The sequence below is a fragment of the Procambarus clarkii genome, chromosome 66, assembly GCF_040958095.1.
Source record: "Procambarus clarkii isolate CNS0578487 chromosome 66, FALCON_Pclarkii_2.0, whole genome shotgun sequence".
NCBI lineage: Eukaryota > Metazoa > Arthropoda > Malacostraca > Decapoda > Cambaridae > Procambarus > Procambarus clarkii.
In genome coordinates this window covers 14,032,997-14,054,710 of record NC_091215.1, presented here as the reverse complement: position 1 = coordinate 14,054,710, position 21,714 = coordinate 14,032,997, and positions in this window count along the sequence as shown.

Sequence of the window (21,714 nt, the reverse complement as noted above, 5' to 3'; positions counted from 1 at the left end):
AGTTTGATATTACGTAAATATATTCATTATTACCAATATTTCGATGCTATTTCAAGAAGTATCACGATATGTGATTTGGCCTTTAAATCTCAGAATGTCGCATTATATTGTATTTGAAGCAAGTTTTCTTGCATTTTGTTTCGTACGAAAAATGATCGAATTTAGCAATATTTTGACGTTTATCATCCCCTTTTCCTCTATGTGATTTAAACAAAATATCATCGAATTAGGCAATATTTTGCCGTTTTTCCACGTTTCTGTGAATTTTCAGTCTATGGGTATTAATTCATTATATATACGATAAAAATGATGCAAACACATAATTGATTAGATAATAACCTTAAATACTTCATCTTCAATCATCTATTTGTTTCTCGTTGAAATACTGAGTAAGATATTGAAAAGGGGAGAAGTTCGGTTTTTATTGCATATATCGACGTTTCACCCGGATTAGAGCGGTTTTACGTGTACATCTTCCATCGGTAATATAAACGGAAAATCAGGAACATTTTAGTTAATTCTAATGAAAACACATTTATTTTTATCGTTTGTATTGGAAACAACATTGTCATATGTCTTTTCTTGGATCTAAATAATACGAAACCTCGCTCTATGATTTGAAGTTAAAATCCTCAAATATGGTTAAATAGTGACTTTTTTCACGTTTTTCAGGTTGTTTGATATTACTTAAATATATTCATTTTTACCAATATTTCGATACTATTTCAAGTAGTATCAAGATATATGATTTGGCCTTCAAATCTCAGAATTTCGCATAATATTGCATTTTGGGCAAGTTTTCTTGCATTTTGTTTCGTACGAAAAATCGTCGAATTTTGCAATATTTTGACGTTTATCATCCCCTTTTCCTTTATGTGATTTAAACAAAATATCATCGAATAAGGCAATATTTTGCCGTTTTTCCACGTTTTTGTGAATTTTCAGTTTATTGTTATTAATTCATTAAATATACCATAAAAATGATGCAAACACATAATTGATTAGAAATTAACCTTAAATACTTCATTTTCAATCAACCATTTGTTTCTCGTTAAAATACTGAGTAGGATATTGAAAAGGGGAGAAATTCGGTTTTTATTGCATATATCGACGTTTCAGCCGGATTAGAGCGGTTTTACGTGTACATCTTCCATCAGTAATATAAACAGAAAATCAGGAACATTTTAGTTAATTCTAATGAAAACACATTGGTTTTATCATTTGTATTGGAAACAACATTGTCATATGTCTTTTCTTGGATCTAAATAATACGAAACCTCGCTCTATGATTTGAAGTTAAAATCCTCAAATATGGTAAAATAGTGACTTTTTTCACCTTTTCCATGTAGTTTGATATTACGTAAATATATTTATTTTTACCAATATTTCGATACTATTTCATGTAGTATCACGATATGTGATTTGGCCTTCAAATCTCAGAATTTCGCATTATATTGCATTTTAAGCAAGTTTTCTTGCATTTTGTTTCGTACGAAAAATGAACGAATTTAGCAATATTTTGACGTTCATCATCCCCTTTTCCTCTATGTGATTTAAACAAAATATCATCGAATTAGGCAATATTTTGCCGTTTTTCCACGTTTCTGTGAATTTTCAGTCTATGATTATTAATTCATTATATATACGATAAAAATGATGCAAACACATAATTGATTAGATAATAACCTTAAATAATTCATTTTCAATCATCTATTTGTTTCTCGTTAAAATACTGAGTAAGATATTGAAAAGGGGAGAAGTTCGGTTTTTATTGCATATATTGACGTTTCAGCCGGAGTAGAGCGGTTTTACGTGTACATCTTCCATCGGTAATATAAACGGAAAATCAGGAACATTTTAGTTAATTCTAATGAAAACACATTGGTTTTATCATTTGTATTGGAAACAACATTGTCATATGTCTTTTCATGGATCTAAATAATACGAAACCTCACTCTATGATTTGAAGTTAAAATCTTCAAATATGGTAAAATAGTGACTTTTTCACGTTACTCATGTAGTTTGATATTACGTAAATATATTCATTATTACCAATATTTCGATGCTATTTCATGAAGTATCACGATATGTAATTTGGCCTTTAAAACTCAGAATGTCGCATTATATTGCATTTTAAGCAAGTTTTCTTGCATTTTGTTTCGTACGAAAAATGATCGAATTTAGCAATATTTTGACGTTTATCATCCCCTTTTCCACTATGTGATTTAAACAAAATATCATCGAATTAGGCAATATTTTGCCGTTTTTCCACGTTTCTGTGAATTTTCTGTCTATGGGTATTAATTCATTATATATACGATAAAAATGATGCATACACATAAATGATTAGATAATAACCTTAAATACTTCATTTTCAATCATCTATTTGTTTCTCGTCAAAATACTGAGTAGGATAATGAAAAGGGGAGAAATTCGGTTTTTATTGCATATATCGACGTTTCAGCCGGATTAGAGCGGTTTTACGTGTACATCTTCCATCGGTAATGAATATACGGAAAATCAAAAACATTTTAGTTAATTCTAATGAAAACACATTTATTTTTATCGTTTGTATTGGAAACAACATTGTCATATTTCTTTTCATGGATATAAATAATACGAAACCTCACTCTATGGTTTGAAGTTAAAATCCTCAAATATGATAAAATAGTGACTTTTTCACGTTAATCATGTAGTTTGATATTACGTAAATATATTCATTATTACCAATATTTCGATGCTATTTCATGAAGTATCACGATATGTGATTTGGCCTTTAAATCTCAGAATGTCGCATTATATTGCATTTGAAGCAAGTTTTCTTGCCTTTTGTTTCGTACGAAAAATGATCGAATTTAGCAATATTTTGACGTTTATCATCCCCTTTTCCTCTATGTGATTTAAACAAAATATCATCGAATTGGGCAATATTTTGCCGTTTTTCCACGTTTCTGTGAATTTTCAGTCTATGGGTATTAATTCATTATATATACGATAAAAATGATGAAAACACATAATTGATTAGATAATAACCTTAAATGCTTCATTTTCAATCATCTATTTGTTTCTCGTTAAAGTACTGAGTAAGATATTGCAAAGGGGAGAAGTTCGGTTTTTATTGCATATATCGACGTTTCAGCCGGATTAGAGCGGTTTTACGTGTACATCTTCCATTGGTAATATATAAACAGAAAATCAAAAACATTTTAGTTAATTCTAATGAAAACACATTTATTTTTATCGTTTGTATTGGAAACAACATTGTCGTATGTCTTTTCTTGGATCTAAATAATACGAAACCTCGCTCTATGATTTGAAGTTAAATTCCTCAAATATGGTTAAATAGTGACTTTTTCACGTTTTTCATGTAGTTTGATATTACGTAAATATATTCATTTTTATCAATATTTGGATACTATTTCAAGTAGTATCAAGATATGTGATTTCGCCTTCAAATCTCAGAATTTCGCATACTATTGCATATTAAGCAAGTTTTCTTGCATTTTGTTTCGTACGAAAAATCGTCGAATTTAGCAATATTTTGACGTTTATCATCCTCTTTTCCTTTATGTGATTTAAACAAAATATCATCGAATAAGGCAATATTTTGCCGTTTTTCCACGTTTTTGTGAATTTTCAGTTTATTGTTATTAATTCATTAAATATACTATAAAAAATGATGCAAACACATAATTGATTAGAAATTAACCTTAAATACTTCATTTTCAATCAACCATTTGTTTCTCGTTAAAATACTGAGTAGGATATTGAAAAGGGGAGAAATTCGGTTTTTATTGCATATATCGACGTTTCAGCCGGATTAGAGCGGTTTTACGTGTACATCTTCTATCAGTAATATAAACGGAAAATCAGGAACATTTTAGTTAATTCTAATGAAAACACATTGGTTTTATCATTTGTATTGGAAACAACATTGTCATCTGTCTTTTCTTGGATCTAAATAATACGAAACCTCGCTCTATGATTTGAAGTTAAAATCCTCAAATATGGTAAAATAGTGCCTTTTTAACGTTAATCATGTAGTTTGATATTACGTAAATATATTCATTATTACCAATATTTCGATGCTATTTCATGTAGTATCACGATATGTGATTTGGCCTTTATATCTCAGAATGTCGCATTATATTGCATTTTAAGCAAGTTTTCTTGCATTTTGTTTCGTACGAAAAATCATCGAATTTAGCAATATTTTGACGTTTATCATCCCCTTTTCCTCTATGTGATTTAAACAAAATATCATCGAATTAGGCAATATTTTTCCGTTTTTCCACGTTTTTGTGAATTTTCAGTCTATGGGTATTAATTCATTATATATACGATAAAAATGATGCAAACACATAATTGATTAGACAATAACCTTAAATACTTCATTTTCAATCATCTATTTGTTTCTCGTTAAAATACTGAGTAAGATATTGAAAAGGGGAGAAGTTCGGTTTTTATTGCATATATCGACGTTTCAGCCGGATGAGAGCGGTTTTACGTGTACATCTTCCATCGGTAATATATAAACAGAAAATCAAAAACATTTTAGTTAATTCTAATGAAAACACATTTATTTTTATCGTTTGTATTGGAAACAACATTGTCATATGTCTTTTCTTGGATCTAAATAATACGAAACCTCGCTCTATGATTTGAAGTTAAATTCCTCAAATATGGTTAAATAGTGACTTTTTTCACGTTTTTCAGGTAGTTTGATATTACTTAAATATATTCATTTTTACCAATATTTCGATACTATTTCAAGTAGTATCAAGATATATGATTTGGCCTTCAAATCTCAGAATTTCGCATAATATTGCATTTTAAGCAAGTTTTCTTGCATTTTGTTTCGTACGAAAAATCGTCGAATTTAGCAATATTTTGACGTTTATCATCCCCTTTTCCTTTATGTGATTTAAACAAAATATCATCGAATAAAGCAATATTTTGCCGTTTTTCCACGTTTTAGTGAATTTTCAATTTATTGTTATTAATTCATTAAATATACGATAAAAATGATGCAAACACATAATTGATTAGAAATTTACCTTAAATACTTCATTTTCAATCAACCATTTGTTTCTCGTTAAAATACTGAGTTGGATATTGAAAAGGGGGAGAAGTTCGGTTTTTATTGCATATATCGACGTTTCAGCCGGATTAGAGCGGTTTTACGTGTACATCTTCCATCGGTAATATAAACGGAAAATCAGGAACATTTTAGTTAATTCTAATGAAAACACATTAGTTTTATCATTTGTATTGGAAACAACATTGTCATATGTCTTTTCTTGGATCTAAATAATACGAAACCTCGCTCTATGATTTGAAGTTAAAATCCTCAAATATGGTAAAATAGTGACTTTTTTCACCTTTTTCATGTAGTTTGATATTACGTAAATATATTTATTTTTACCAATATTTCGATACTATTTCATGTAGTATCACGATATGTGATTTGGCCTTCAAATCTCAGAATTTCGCATTATATTGCATTTTAAGCAAGTTTTCTTGCATTTTGTTTCGTACGAAAAATGAACGAATTTAGCAATATTTTGACGTTTATCATCCCCTTTTCCTCTATGTGATTTAAACAAAATATCATCGAATTAGGCAATATTTTGCCGTTTTTCCACGTTTCTGTGAATTTTCAGTCTATGATTATTAATTCATTATATATACGATAAAAATGATGCAAACACATAATTGATTAGATAATAACCTTAAATAATTCATTTTCAATCATCTATTTGTTTCTCGTTAAAATACTGAGTAAGATATTGAAAAGGGGAGAAGTTCGGTTTTTATTGCATATATCGACGTTTCAGCCAGATTAGAGCGGTTTTACGTGTACATCTTACATCGGTAATATAAACGGAAAATCAGGAACATTTTAGTTAATTCTAATGAAAACACATTGGTTTTATCATTTGTATTGGAAACAACATTGTCATATGTCTTTTCATGGATCTAAATAATACGAAACCTCACTCTATGATTTGAAGTTAAAATCCTCAAATATGGTAAAATAGTGACTTTTTCACGTTACTCATGTAGTTTGATATTACGTAAATATATTCATTATTACCAATATTTCGATGCTATTTCATGAAGTATCACGATATGTAATTTGGCCTTTAAATCTCAGAATGTCGCATTATATTGCATTTTAAGCAAGTTTTCTTGCATTTTGTTTCGTACGAAAAATGATCAAATTTAGCAATATTTTGACGTTTATCATCCCCTTTTCCTCTATGTGATTTAAACAAAATATCATCGAATTAGGCAATATTTTGCCGTTTTTCCACGTTTCTGTGAATTTTCTGTCTATGGGTATTAATTCATTATATATACGATAAAAATGATGCATACACATAAATGATTAAATAATAACCTTAAATACTTCATTTTCAATCATCTATTTGTTTCTCGTCAAAATACTGAGTAGGATAATGAAAAGGGGAGAAATTCGGTTTTTATTGCAGAGGTTCAAGAGAGTGATGCAGAGGCTCAAGAAAGGGAAGCAATGGCTCAAGAGAGGGATGCAGAGGCTCAGGTGAGGGATGCAGAGGCCCAAGAGAGGGATGAGGAGGCTTACGAAAGTGATGCAGAGGCTCAAGAGAGGGATGCAGAGGCTTAAGCGAGTGATGCAAAGGCTCAAGAGAGGGATGCAGAGGCTCATAAGAGGGATGCAGGAGTTCAAGAGAGAGATGCAAAGGCTCATGAAAGGGATGCAGAGGCTTACAAAAGTGATGCAGAGGCTCAAAAGGGGGATACAGAGGCTTAAGAGGGTGATGCAGAGGTTCAAGAGAGTGGTGCAGAGGCTCAATAGAGGGATGCAGGGGCTCAAGAGAGTGATGGAGAGGCTCAAGAGAGTGATTCAGAGGTTTATGGGAGTGATGCAGAGGCTTAAGAGAGTGATGCAGAGGCTTACGAGAGGGATGCAGAGGCTCAAGAGAGGGATGATAAGGCTCAAGAGAGGGATGCAGAGGCTCATGAGAGGAATGCTGAGGCTTAAAAAGTGATGCAAAGGCTCAAGAGAGGGATGCAGAGGCTGAAGAGAGTGATGCAGAGACTCTAGAGAGTGATGTAGAGGCTTAAGAGAGTGATGCAGAGGCTCAAGAGTGTGCTGCAAAAGGCTCAAGAGAGGTATACTGAGGCTCCAGAGAGGGATGCAGAGGCTGAAGTGAGTGATGCAGAGGCTCAAGAGAGAAAGGCAGAGGCTCAAGAGAATGATGCAGAGGCTCAAGAGAGTGATGCAAAGGATCAAGAGCGGGATGCAGAGGCTTAAGCGAATGATGCAGAGATTCAAGAGAGTGATGCAGAGGCTAAAGAGAGTGATAGAGAGGCTCAATAGAGTGATGCAGAGGCTCAAGAGAGTGATGCAGACGATCAAGACAGTGATGCAGTGGCTCAAGAGAGTGCTGCAAAAGGCTCAAGAGAGTGATGCAGAGGCTCAAGAGAGTGATGCAGAGGATTAGGAGAGTGATGCAGAGGCTTAAGAGAGGGATGCAGAGGCTGAAGAGAGGGATGCAGAGGCTCAAGAGAGTGATTCAAAGGCTTACGAGAGTGATGCAGAGGATCAAGAGAGTGATGCAGAGGCTGAAGAGAGTGTTGCAGAGGCCTAAGAGAGTAATGAAGAGGCTGAAGACAGTGATGCAGAGGCTCAAGAGAGAGATGCAGAGGCTCAAGAGAGTGATTCAGAGGCTTACAAGAGTGATGCAGAGGCTTAAGAGAGTGAGGCACAGGCTTAGGAGAGGGATGCAGAGGCTCAAGAGAGTGATGCAGAGGCTTAGGAGGGTGATGTAGAGGCTCAAGAGAGTGATGCAGAGGCTCATGAGAGTGATGCAGACGATCAGGAGAGTGATGCAGAGGCTCAAGAGAGTCATACAGAGGATCAAGAGAGGGAAGCAGAGGCTTGAGAGAGTGATGCAGAGGCTTTAGAGAGTGATGCAGAGGCTTTAGAGAAAGATGCATAGGCTCAAGAGAGGGATGCAGAGGCTCAAGAGAGTGATTCAGAGGTTTACGGGAGTGATGCAGAGGCTTAAGCGAGTGATGCAGAGGCTTACGAGAGTGATGCAGAGGCTTAAGAGAGTGATGCAGAGGCTTATGAGAGGGATGGAGAGGCTCAAGAGAGTGATTCAGAGGTTTACGGGAGTGATGCAGAGGCTTAAGAGAGTGATGCAGAGGCTTAAGAGACGGATGCAGAGGCTCAAGAGATGGATGCAGAGGCTGAAGAGAGAGATGCAGAGGCCAAGAGAATGATGCAGAGGCTGAAGCGAGTGATGTAGAGGCTCAAGAGAGTGATGTAGAGGCTCTGGAGAGTGATGCAGAGGCTCAAGAGAGTGATGCAGAGGATCAAGAGAGTCATGCAGAGGCTCAAGAGAGTGATGCAGAGGACCATGAGAGGGAAGCAGAGGCTTATGAGAGTGATGTAGAGGCTGAAGAGAGTGTTGCAGAGGCTTCAGAATGGATGCAGAGGGTCAGGAGTGGGATGTATAGGCCCAAGAGAGTGATGCAGAGGCTCAAGAGAGGGATGCAGAGGCTTAAGAGAGGGATGTATAGGCCCAAGAGAGTGATGCAGAGGCTCAAGAGAGGGATGCAGAGGCTGAAGTGAGTGATTCAGAGACTCAAGAGAGGGATGCAGAGGCTCAAAAAAGTGATTCAGAGGCTTACGAGAGTGATGCAGAGGCTTACGAGAGTGATGTAGAGGCTTAAGAGAGGGATGCAGAGGCTCAACAGAGGGATGCAGAGGCTCAAGAGAGGGATGCAATGGCTCACGAGAGGGATGCAAAGGCTCAAGTGAAGGACGCAGAGGTCCAAGAGAGGGATGCAGAGGCTTAAGAAAGTGATGCAGAGGCTCAAGAGAGGGATGCAGAGGCTTAAGCGAGTGATGCAGAGGCTCAAGAGAGTGGTGCAGAGGCTCAATAGAGGGATGCAGGGGCTCAACAGAGGGATGCAGAGGCTCAAGAGAGGGATGCAATGGCTCACGAGAGGGATGCAAAGCCTCAAGTGAAGGACGGAGAGGTCCAAGAGAGGGATGCAGACGCTTAAGAAAGTGATGCAGAGGCTCAAGAGAGGGATGCAGAGGCTTAAGCGAGTGATGCAAAAGCTCAAGAGAGGGAGGCAGAGGCTCATAAGAAGGATGCAGGAGTTCAAGAGAGAGATGCAAAGGCTCATGAAAGGGTTGCAGAGGCTTAAGTAAGTGATGCAGAGGCTCAAAAGAGGGATACAGAGGCTTAAGAGGGTGATGCAGAAGCTCAAGAGAGTGGTGCAGAGGCTCAATAGAGGGATGCAGGGGCTCAAGAGAGTGATGGAGAGGCTCAAGAGAGTGATTCAGAGGTTTACGGGAGTGATGCAGAGGCTTAAGAGAGTGATGCAGAGGCTTACGAGAGTGATGCAGAGGCTTAAGAAAGTGATGCAGAGGCTCAAGAGAGGGATGCTGAGGCTCAAGAGAGGGATGAATAGGCTCAAGAAAGGGAGACAGAGGCTCAAGAGAGGGATGCGGAGGCTAAAGAGAGTGATGCAGAGACTCTAGAGAGTGATGCAGAGGCTTAAGAGAGTGATGCAGAGGCTCAAGAGTGTGTTGCAAAAGGCTCAAGAGAGGTATGCTGAGGCTCCAGAGAGGGATGCAGAGGCTCAAGTGAATGATGCAGAGGCTCAAGAGAGAAAGGCAGAGGCTTAAGAGAGTGATGCAGAGGCTCAAAAGAGTGATGCAGAGGCTCAAGAGAATGATGCAGAGGCTCAAGAGAGTGATGCAAAGGATCAAGAGCGGGATGCAGAGGCTTAAGAGAGTGATGCAGAAATTCAAGAGAGTGATGCAGAGGCAAAAGAGAGTGATAGAGAGGCTAAAGAGAGTGATGCAGAGGCTCAAGAGAGTGATGCAGACGATCAAGAGAGTGATGCAGAGGCTAAAGAGAGTGAGAGAGAGGCTCAAGAGAGTGATGCAGAGGCTCAAGAGAGTGATGCAGACGATCAAGAGAGTGATGCAGAGGCTCAAGAGAGTGCTGCATAAGGCTCAAGAGAGTGATGCAAAGGCTCAAGAGAGTGATGCAGAGGTTCAAGAGAGTGATGCAGAGGCTCAAGAGAGTGCTGCATAAGGCTCAAGAGAGTGATGCAGAGGCTAAAGAGAGTGATGCTGAGGCTCAAGAGAGTGATGCAGAGGCTTAAGAGAGTGATGCAGACGATCAAGAGAGTGATGCAGAGGCTCAAGAGAGTGTTGCATAAGGTTTAAGAGAGTGATGCAAAGGCTCAAGAGAGTGATACAGAGGCTCAAGAGAGTGATGCAGAGCATTAAGAGAGTGATGCAGAGGCTTAAGAGAGGGATGCAGAGGCCCAAGAGAAGGATGCAGAGGCTCAAGAGAGTGATTCAAAGGCTTACGAGAGTGATGCAGAGGATCAAGAGAGTGATGCAGAGGCTGAAGAGAGTGTTGCAGAGGCCCAAGGGAGGGATGAAGAGGCTGAGGAGAGTGATGCAGAGGCTCAAGATGTAACAAGAGAGCAGTACATAGTACATGAACATCATAACAGCATGAACAGGCCACGTGGAGGATGAACAACCCACAGGCGCCAGACAGGCGGCGGCAGACAATGTAAAAGTTACACCTCTGTACAAGTTAGCCATAGAGTCAGGTCAACGGTCACCGAATCACAAAGAGGTCAGAATTGATGCCGTTATGGTAATCTTCAGGGATTAACCCCTAAACAACAAATGCAAAACCCTCATGTTCAGCTGAGGAGCAGGAGATCAGGGGAGTCAGTACAGTGGGCGCAGCCCAGTAGGAAGGTGTGTGTGGACCCGGGGAAGGAACATCATTTCCCGGAAACGGTGGAACAACATACGAGTAAGTACGGCTCTCTTGTACTAAAGCACCTCATTCAGTACCCTTGGCCTCTAGTAGGGAATATAGTTAGGGAGTGTCTTATTTAATTATTTTTAATAAAGTCAGATATTAAGTGTTATTAAATGTGTATTAATGGTTCCTTGCCTAGTGATATTGGGCCTACCGTCCCCTTTGCCCTAGTGACCTAGTGCTCTTAATTATTCAGTACTCCTCCCCCCGTTCGTCTTCCGTGTTGAGGTGTTAGTATTGGTGTGTCCCGCCTTATTCTTGTGTACACTATAGTTCCCAAGTGGTCAGGATTATTCGAGTGTCAGGCCAGGATCCTTGTACCGTTCAATTGTCCCCTACACCTGTCCTGGTAGGTTATTCCATCTACAAGACCTACGAATCTCACTCCGGTCCCCTGTCCGGTAACTCAGGGTGGTGGCAGCGTCACTCGGTAACTCATACGATAGGTTGTGACTACGATCACTTCTATCTTTCTGTCTCACTCTCCCTCACTAGTGTCTCACTCTCCCTCGCTCTCACTCGCTCTCGTTCTCCCTCCCTTGTTCTCGTTCTCGCTCTCTCCTCTCTCTCTCCTCTCGCTCTGCCTCCCTCTTCCTCTCTCTCTCTCTCCTTCCTCTGTGCACTGGTTTACGTCTTCGTATGACGGCCCGAGTGTTAACATCTTATATGATCGGTATAGCATCTGTTATTACCATAGAAAGAGCGGAGATTGCACGGTTAGCTCAGTGGTAGTAGCGGAGTGCGCGGTCGAGATAGATACAAGGCGAGTTATCACAATCAGGGATATTACAAAGAGAGGGATGCAGAGGCTCAAGAGAGTGATTCAGAGGCTTACAAGAGTGATGCAGAGGCTTAAGAGAGTGAGGCAGAGGCTTAGGAGAGGGATGCAGAGGCTCAAGAGAGTGATGCAGAGGCTTAAGAGGATGATGCAGAGGCTAAAGAGAGTGATGCAGAGGATCAAGAGAGGGAAGCAGAGGCTTGAGAGAGTGATGCAGAGGCTGAAGAGAGTGATGCAGATTCTTTAGAGAGTGATGCAGAGGCTTAAGAGAGTGAAGCAGAGGCTTAAGAGAGGGGATGCAGAGGCTCAAGAGAGGGATGCAGAGGCTCAAGAGAGTGATTCAGAGGCATACGAGAGTGATGCAGAGGCTTAAGAGAGTGATGCAGAGGCATAAGAGAGTGATGCATAGGCTTATGAAAGGGATGCAGAGGCTCAAGAGAGGGATGCAGAGGCTCAAGAGAGGGATGCAGAGGCTCAAGAGAGGGATGCAGAGGCTCAAGAGAGGGATGCAGAGGCTCAAGAAAAAGATGCAGAGGCTCATGAGAGGGATGCAGGAGTTCAAGAGAGAGATGCAGAGGCTCAAGAGAGTGATTCAGAGGCTTACAAGAGTGATGCAGAGGCTTAAGAGAGTGAGGCAGAGGCTTAGGAGTGGGGTGCAGAGGCTAAAGCGAGTGATGCAAAGGCTCAAGAGAGTGATGCAGAGGCTCAAAAGAGGGATGCAGGGGCTCAAGAGAGTGACGCAGAGGCTCAAGAGAGTGATTCAGAGGCTCAAGAGAGTGATGCTGAGGCACAAGAGAGTGATGCATAGGCTTATGAGAGGGATGCAGAAGCTCAAGAGAGGGATACAGAGGTCAAGAGAGGGATTCAGAGGCTAAAGTGAGGGATGCAGAGGCTCAAGTGAGGGATGCAGAGTCATAAGAGAGAGATGCAGAGGCTCTTGAGAGTGACGCAGAGACTCAAGAGAGGGATGCAGAGGCTTAAGAGAGTGATGCAAAGGATCAGGAGAGGGATGCAGAGGCTCATGAAAGGGATGCAGGAGTTCAAGATAGTGATGCAGAGGCTCAAGAAAGGGATGCATAGGTTTAAGAAAGTGATGCAGAGGCTCAAAAAAGGGATGCAGAGGCTTAAGAGGGTGATGCAGAAGCTCAAGAGAGTGATGCAGAGGCTTAGGAGAGTGATGCAGAGGCTCATGAGAGTGATGCAAAAGATCAAGAGAGTGATGCAGAGGCTCGAGAGAGTGATGCAGAGGCTCAAGAGAGGGAATCAGAGGCCTCGAGAGAGTGTTGTAGAGCTCAAGAGAGAGATGAAGAGGCTTAAGAGAGTGATGCAGAGGCTGAAGAGAGTGTTGCAGAGGCTTAAGAGAGGGATGCAGAGGCTCAAGAGAGTGATGCAAAGGCTCAAGAGAGTGATGCAGAGGCTCAACACAGGGGATGCAGAGGCTTAAGAGAGGGATGCAGAGACTCAAAAGAATGATGCAGAGGCTCAAGAAAGGGATGCAGAGGCTTAAGAGAGTGATGCAAAGGCTCAAGAGAGGGATGCAGAGTCTCATGAGAGGGATGCTGAGGCTCAAGTGAGGGATGGAGAGGCTTAGGAGAATGATGCAGAGGCTCAAAAGCGGGATGCAGAGGCTCAAGAGAGTGATGCAGAGGCTGAAGAGAGTGATTGAGAGGCTCAAGAGAGAGATGCAGAGGCTCAAGAGAGTGATGCAGAGGCTAAAGAGAGTGATGCAGAGGCTTAAGAGAGTGATGCAGAGGTTCAAGAGAGGGATGCAGAGGCTGAAGAGAGTGATTCAGAGGCTCAAGAGAGGGATGCAGAGGCTCAAGAGAGTGATGCAGAGGCTTAAGAGAGGGATGCAGAGGCTCAAGAGAGGGATGCAGAGGCTCAAGAGAGGGATGCAATGGCCCAAGAGAGGGATGCAGAGGCTCAAATTAGGGATGCAGAGGCCCAAGTGAGGGATGCAGAGGCTTAAGAAAGTGATGCAGAGGCTCAAGAGAGGGATGCAGAGGCTTAAGCGAGTGATGCAAAGGCTCAAGAGAGGGATGCAGAGGCTCATAAGAGGGATGCAAGAGTTCAAGAGAGAGATGCAAACGCTCATGAAAGGGATGCAGAGGCCTAAGAAAGTGATGCAGAGGCTCAAAAGAGGGATACAGAGGCTTAAGAGGGTGATGCAGAGGCTCAAGAGAGTGGTGCAGAGGCTCAATAGAGGGATGCAGGGGCTCAAGAGAGTGATGGAGAGGCTTAAGAGAGTGATGCAGAGGCCCAAGAGAGGGATGCAGACGCTCAAGAGAGGGATGAATAGGCTCAAGAGAGGGTAGCAGAGGCTCATGAGAGGGATGCAGAGGCTAAAGTGAGTGATGCAGAGGCACAAGAGAAAGATGCAGAGGCACTTGAGAGTGATGCAGAGGCACAAGAGAGGAATGCAGAGGCTGAAGAGAGTGATGCAGAGAATCTAGAGAGTGATGTTGAGGCTTAAGAGAGTGATGCAGAGGCTCAAGAGAGTGCTGCAAAAGGCTCAAGAGAGGTATGCTGAGGCTCCAGAGAGGTATGCAGAGGCTCAAGTGAGTGATGCAGAGTCTCAAGAGAGAAAGGCAGAGGCTTAAGAGAGTGATGCAGAGGCTGAAGAGAGTGATGCAGAGGCTCAAGAGAATGATGCAGAGGCTCAAGAGAGTGATGAAGAGGCTGAAGAGAGTGATTCAGAGGCTCAAGAGAGGGATGCAGAGGCTCAAGAGAGTGATTCAGAGGCTTACGAGAGTGATGCAGAGGATTAAGTGAGTGATGCAGAGGCTTAAGAGAGGGATGCAGAGGCTCAAGACAGGGATGCAAAGGCTTAAGAGAGGGATGCAATGACTCAAGAGAGGGAAACAGAGGCTCATAAGAGGGATGCAGGAGTTCAAGAGAGAGAGATGCAAAGGCTCATGAAAGGGATGCAGAGGCTTAAGAAAGTGATGCAGAGGCTCAAGAGAGTGGTGCAGAGGCTCAATAGAGGGATGCTGGGGCTCAAGAGAGTGATGGAGAGGCTCAAGAGAGTGATTCAGAGGTTTACGGGAGTGATGCAGAGGCTTAAGAGGGTGATGCAGAGGCTTACGAGAGTGATGCAGAGGCTTAAGAGAGTGATGCAGAGGCTCAAGAGAGGGATGCAGAGGCTCAGGAGAGGGATGAATAGGCTCAAGAGAGGGATGCAGAGGCTCATGAGAGGAATGCTGAGGCTTAAGAGAGTGATGCAAAGGCTGAAGAGAGGGACGCAGAGGCTGAAGAGAGTCATACAGAGACTCTAGAGAGTGATGTAGAGGCTTAAGAGAGTGATGCAGAGGCTCAAGAGAGTGCTGCAAAAGGCTCAACAGAGTGCTGCAAAAGGCTCAAGAGAGGTATGGTGAGGCTCCAGAGAGGGATGCAGAGGCTGAAGTGAGTGATGCAGAGGCTCAAGAGAGAAAGGCAGAGGCTCAATTAGAATGATGCAGAGGCTCAAGAGAGTGATGCAAAGGATCAAGAGCGGGATGCAGAGGCTTATGAGAGTGATGCAGAGATTCAAGAGAGTGATGCAGAGGCTAAAGAGAGTGATAGAGAGGCTCAAGAGAGTGATGCAGAGGCTCAAGTGAGTGATGCAGGCGATCAAGAGAGTGATGCAGAGGCTCAAGAGAGTGCTGCAAAAGGCTCAAGAGAGTGATGCAAAGGCTCAAGAGAGTGATGCAGAGGCTCAAGAGAGTGATGCAGAGGATTAGGAGAGTGATGCAGAGGCTTAAGAGAGGGATGCAGAGACTGAAGAGAGGGATGCAGAGACTCAATAGAGTGATTCAGAGGCTTATGAGAGTGATGCAGAGGATCAAAAGAGTGATGCAGAGGCTGAAGAGAGTGTTGCAGAGGCCCAAGAGAGGGATGAAGAGGCTGAAGAGAGTGATGCAGAGGCTCAAGAGAGAGATGCAGAGGCTCAAGAGAGTGATTCAGAGGCTTACAAGAGTGATGCAGACGCTTAAGAGAGTGAGGCACAGGCTTCGGAGAGGGATGCAGAGGCTCAAGAGAGTGATGCAGAGGGTTAAGAGGGTGATGCAGAGGCTCAAGAGAGTGATGCAGAGGCTCATGAGAGTGATGCAGAGGCTCAAGAGAGGGATGCAGAGGCTCATGAGAGTGATGCAGACGAACAAGAGAGTGATGCAGAGGCTCAAGAGAGTGATGCAGAGGCTCAAGAGAGTGATGCAGAGGATCAAGAGAGGGCAGCAGAGGCTTGAGAGAGTGATGCAGAGGCTTTAGAGAGTGATTCAGAGGCTTTAGAGAGGGATGCAGTGGCTCAAGAGAGGCATGCAGAGGCTCAAGAGAGTGATTCAGAGGCTTACGAGAGTGATGCAGAGGTTTAAGAGAGTGATGCAGAGGCATAAGAGAGTGATGCATAGGCTTAAGAGAGGGATGCAGAGGCTCAAGAGAGGGATGCATAGGCTCAAGAGAGGGATGCAGGTGCTCAGGAGAGGGATGCAGAGGCTCACGAGAGGGATGCAGGAGTTCAAGAGAGGGATGCAGAGGCTCAAGAGTGTGATTCAGAGGCTTACGAGAGTGATGCAGAGGCTTAAGAGGGTGATGCAGAGTCTCAAGAGAGTGATGCAGAGGCTCAAGAGAGGGATGCAGGGGCTCAAGAGAGTGCAGAGTATACGTGCTCTGCGAATACGTGCGAATACATATAATATATCTCTGCGAATACGTGCGAATACATATAATATATCTCTGCGAATACGTGCAGAGAGCCAGAATTTGGCTCCAAAATATGACTCAAGTGTCGAATTTGGAATGTTTGGGATATTTTGAAAACTGCAGGGAGGGTTTGAGCAAAATGTGGTCCATCGCCACTCTCAGTAATTAGCACATTTTTGGAATAAAAAGTCGTAATTTCAAATTGCGAATACGTGCAGAGAGCCGGAATTTGGCTCAAAAATATAGCTCAAGCGTCGAATTTGGGATGTTTGTGATATTTTGAAAACTGCAGGGGGTTTGAGCAAAATGTGACCCATCGTTCCTTTAGTAATTGGCATATTTTCAGTATAAAAAGTCGTAATTTCAAACTGCGAATACGTGCAGAGAGCCAGAATTCGGCTCCAAAATATGGCTCAAGGATCGAATTTAGGATGTTTGGGATATATTGAAAACTGCAGGGGGTTTGAGCAAAATGTGACCCTTCGTTCCTTTAGTAATTGGCATATTTTCAGTATAAAAATTCGTAATTTCAAACTGCGAATACGTGCAGAGAGCCAGAATTTGGCTCCAAAACTAGGCTCAAGGGTCGAATTTGGGATGTTGGGATATTTTGAAAACTGCAGGGAGGGTTTGGGCAAAATGTGATCCAACGTCGCTCTCAGTAATTGGCATATTTTCGGTATACAAATTCGTAATTTCAAACTGCGAATACGTGCAAAGTGCCAGAATTTGGCTCCAAAATATGACTCAAGCGTCGAATTTGGGATGTTTGGGAAATTTTAAAAACTGCAGGGAGTGTTTGGGCAAAATGTGATCCATCGCCGCTTTCAGTAATTGGCATATTTTCGGTAAAAAAAGTCGTAATTTCAAACTGCGAATACGTGCAGAGAGCCAAAATTTGGCTAAAAAATATTGCTCAAGCGTCAAATTTGTTATGTTTGGGATATTTTGAAAACTGCAGTTAGGGTTTGGGCAGAATGTGATCCATCGCTGCTCTCAGTAATTGGCATATTTTCGGTATAAAAAGTCGTAATTTGAAACTGCGAATTCGTGCAGAGAGCGAGAATTTGGCTTCAAAATATGACTCAAGCGTCGACTTTTGGAAGTTTTGGATATTTTGAAAACTGCAGGGAGGGTTTGGGCAAAATGTGATCCATCGCCACTCTCAGTAATTGGCATTTTTTCGGTATAAAAAGTCATAATTTCAAACTGCGAATACGTGCAGACAGCTAGAATTTGGCTCCAAAATTTAGCCTCTGCATCATTCTCTTCAGCCTCTGCATCACTCTCTTGAGCCTCTGCATCACTCTCATGAGCCTCTGCATCACTCTTTTACGCCTCTGCATCATTCTCTTCAGCCTCTGCATCACTCTCTTCAGTCTCTGCTTCCCTCTCTTAAGCCTCTGCATCATTCTCTTCAGCCTCTGCATTCGTCTCTTAAGCCTCTGCATCATTCTCTTCAGCCTCTGCATTCCTCTCTTAAGCCTCTGCATCACTCTCGTGAGCCTCTGCATCCCTCACTTAAGCCTCTGCATCACTCTTTTGAGCCTCTGCATCCCTCTCGTGAACTCCTGCATCCCTCTCATGAGCCTCTGCATCCCTCTCTTGAGCCTTTGCAACACTCTCTAAAGCCTCTGCATCCCTCTCTTGAGCCTCTGCATTACTCTCAAGAGCCTCTGCATCCCTCTCTTGAGCCTCTGCATCCCTTTCTTGAGCCCCTGCATCCCTCTCTTGAACCTCTGCATCCCTCTTTTGAACCTCTGCATCCCTCTCTTAAGCCTCTGCACCACTCTCTTGAGCCTCTGAATAACTCTCTTCAGTCTCTGCATCACTCTCTTGAGCCTCTGCATCCCTCTCTTGAGCCTCTGCATCACTCTCTTGATCCACTGCATCACTCTCTTAAGCCTCTGCATCCCTATTTTGAGCCTCTGCATCACTTTTTTAAGCCTCTGCATCCCTTTCTTGAGCCTCTGCCTCCCTCTATTGAGCCTCTGCATCCCTCTCATGAGCCTCTGCATCTCTCTCCTAAGCCTCTGCATCACTCTCTTGACCCTCTTCATCACCCTTTTCAATCTCTGCATCCCTATTTTGAGCCTCTGCATCATTCTCCTAAGCCTCTGCATCACTCTCATGAGCTTCTGCATCACTCTCTTGAGCCTCTGCATCCCTCTCTTAAGCCTCAGCATCATTCTCTTAAGCCTCTGCATCACTCTCTTTAGCCTCTGCATCACTTTCGTGAGCCTCTGCATCACTCTCTTGAGCCTCTCCATCACTCTCTTAAGCCTCTGCATCCCTCTCATGATATACTGCATCACTCCCCTGAACACCTGCATCACTCTCTTGAGCCACTGCATCGCTCTCTTGATCCTCTGCATCCCTCTCTTAAGCCTCTGCATCACTCTCTAAAGCCTCTGCATCACTCTCTTTAGCCTCTGCATGACTCTCATGAGCCTCTGCATCCCTCTCCTGAGCCTTTGCATCAATCTCTTAAGCCTCTGCATCCCTTTCTTGAACCTCTGCGTCACTCTTAAGAGCCTCTGCATCCCTCTCTTGTGCCTCTGCATCCCTCACTTGAGCCTCTGCATCCCTCTCGTGAGCCCCTGCATCCCTGTCTTGACCTCTGCATCCCTCTCTTGAGCTTCTGCATCCCTCTCTTAAGCCTCTGCATCACTCTCCTAATCCTCTGCATCACTCTCTTGAGCCTCTACATCACTCTCTTGAGCCTTTGCATCACTCTCTTTAGTTTTTTGCAGCACTCTCTTGAGCCTCTGCATCACTCTCTTGATCGTCTGTATCACTCTCTTGAGCCTCTGCATCACTCTCTTGAGCGTCTCTATCACTCTCTTTAGCCTCTGTATCACTCTCTTGAATCTCTGCATCACTCTCTTAAGCCTCTGCATCCCGCTCTTGATCCCTTGCATCATTCTTCTGAGCCTCTGCATCATTCTCTTAAGTCTCTGCATCCCTCTCTTTAGCCTGTACATCACTCTCTTGAGCCTCTACATCACTCTCTTCAGCCTCTGCATCCGTCTATTGAGCCTCTGCATCATTCTCCTAAGCCTCTGCATAACTCTCTTGAGCCTCTGCATCACTCTCTTGAGCCTCTGCATCCCTCTCTTAAGCCTCTGCATCACTCTCTTAAGCCTCTGCATCACTCTCGTTAGCCCCTGCATCACTCTCTTGAGCCTCTGCATCACTCTCTTGAGCCTCTCAATCACTCTCTTAAGCCTCTGCATCACTCTCTTGAGCCCATGCATCACTCTCTTCAGCCTGTGCATCACTCTCTTGAGCCTCTGCATCCCTCTCTTGAGCCTCTGCATCATTCTCCTAAGCCTCTCCATCCCTCACTTGAGCCTTTGCATCCCTCTCATGAGCCTCTGCATCCCTCTCTTGGGCCTTTGCATCAATCTCTTAAGCCTCTGCATCCCTTTCTTGAGCCTCTGCATCACTCTTTTGAGTCTCTGCATCCCTCTCTTATGCCTCTGCATCCCCTGTGTTGAGCCTCTGCATCACTCTCTTGAGCCTTTGCATCACTCTCTTGAGCCTCTGCATCCCTTTTTAAAGCCTCTGCAACACTCTCTTCAGCCTCTGCATCACTCTCTTAAGCCTCTGCATCCCTCTCTTGATCCTCTGCAACACTCTCTTGAGGCCTCTGCATCACTCTCTTGAGCCTCTGAATCCCTCTCTTCAGCCTCTGCATCACTCTCTCGAGCCTCTGCATCACTCTCTTGATCTTCTGCATCACTCTCATGAGCCTCTGCATCACTCTCTTAAGCCTCTGCATCACTCTGTTGAGCCTCTGCATCACCCTCTTAAGCCTCTGCATCCCTTTTTTGAGCCTCTGCATCACTCTCTTGAACTCCTGCATCCCTGTCATGAGCCTCTGCATCCCTCTCCTGAGCCTTTGAATCACTCTCTTAAGCCTCTGCATCCCTCTCTTGAACCTCTGCGTCACTCTCAAGAGCCTCTGCATCCCTCTCTTGTGCCTCTGCATCCCTCACTTGAGCCTCTGCATCCCTCTCGTGAGCCCCTGCATCCCTGTCTTGACCTCTGCATCCCTCTCTTGAGCTTCTGCATCCCTCTCTTAAGCCTATGCATCACTCTCTTATGCCTATCCTCTTATTTGAGGATTTTATCTTCAAATCATAGAGCGAGGTTTCATATTATTTAGATCTAAGAAAAGACATATGACAATGTTGTTTCCAATACAAATGATAAAACCAATGTGTTTTCATTAGAATTAATTAAATGTTCCTGATTTTCCGTTCATATTACCGATGGAAGATGCACACGTAAAACCGCTATAATCCGACTGAAACGTCGAAATATGCAATAAAAACCGAACTTCTCCCCTTTTCAATATCCAACTCAGTATTTTAACGAGAAACAAATGGTTGATTGAAAATGAAGTATTTAAGGTAAATTTCTAATCAATTATGTGTTTGCATCATTTTTATCGTATATTTAATGAATTAATAACAATAAACTGAAAATTCACAAAAACGTGGAAAAACGGCAAAATATTGCTTTATTCGATGATATTTTGTTTAAATCACATAAAGGAAAAGGGGATGATAAACGTCAAAATATTGCTAAATTCGACGATTTTTCGTACGAAACAAAATGCAAGAAAACTTGCTTAAAATGCAATATTATGCGAAATTCTGAGATTTGAAGGCCAAATCATATATCTTGATACTACTTGAAATAGTATCGAGATATTGGTAAAAATGAATATATTTAAGTACTATCAAACTACCTGAAAAACGTGAAAAAAGTCACTATTTAACCATATTTGAGGAATTTAACTTCAAATCATTGAGCGAGGTTTCGTATTATTTAGATCCAAGAAAAGACATATGACAATGTTGTTTCCAATACAAACGATAAAAATAAATGTGTTTTCATTAGAATTACCTAAAATGTTTTTGATTTTCTGTTTATATATTACCGATGGAAGATGCACACGTAAAACCGCTCTAATCCGGCTGAAACGTCGATATATGCAATAAAAACCGAACTTCTCCCCTTTTCAATATCTTACTCAGTATTTAAACGAGAAACAAATAGATGATTGAAAATGAATTATTTAAGGTTATTATCTAATCAATTATGTGTTTGCATCATTTTTATCGTATATATAATGAAATAATACTCATAGTCTGAAAATTCACAAAAACGTGGAAAAACGGCAAAATATTGCCTAATTCGATGATATTTTGTTTAAATCACATAAAGGAAAAGGAGATGATAAACGTCAAAATATTGCTAGATTCGATGATTTGTCGTACGAAACAAAATGGAAGAAAACTTGCTTAAAATGCAATATTATGCGAAATTCTGAGATATGAAGGCCAAATCACATATCGTAATACTACATGAAATAGTATCGAAATA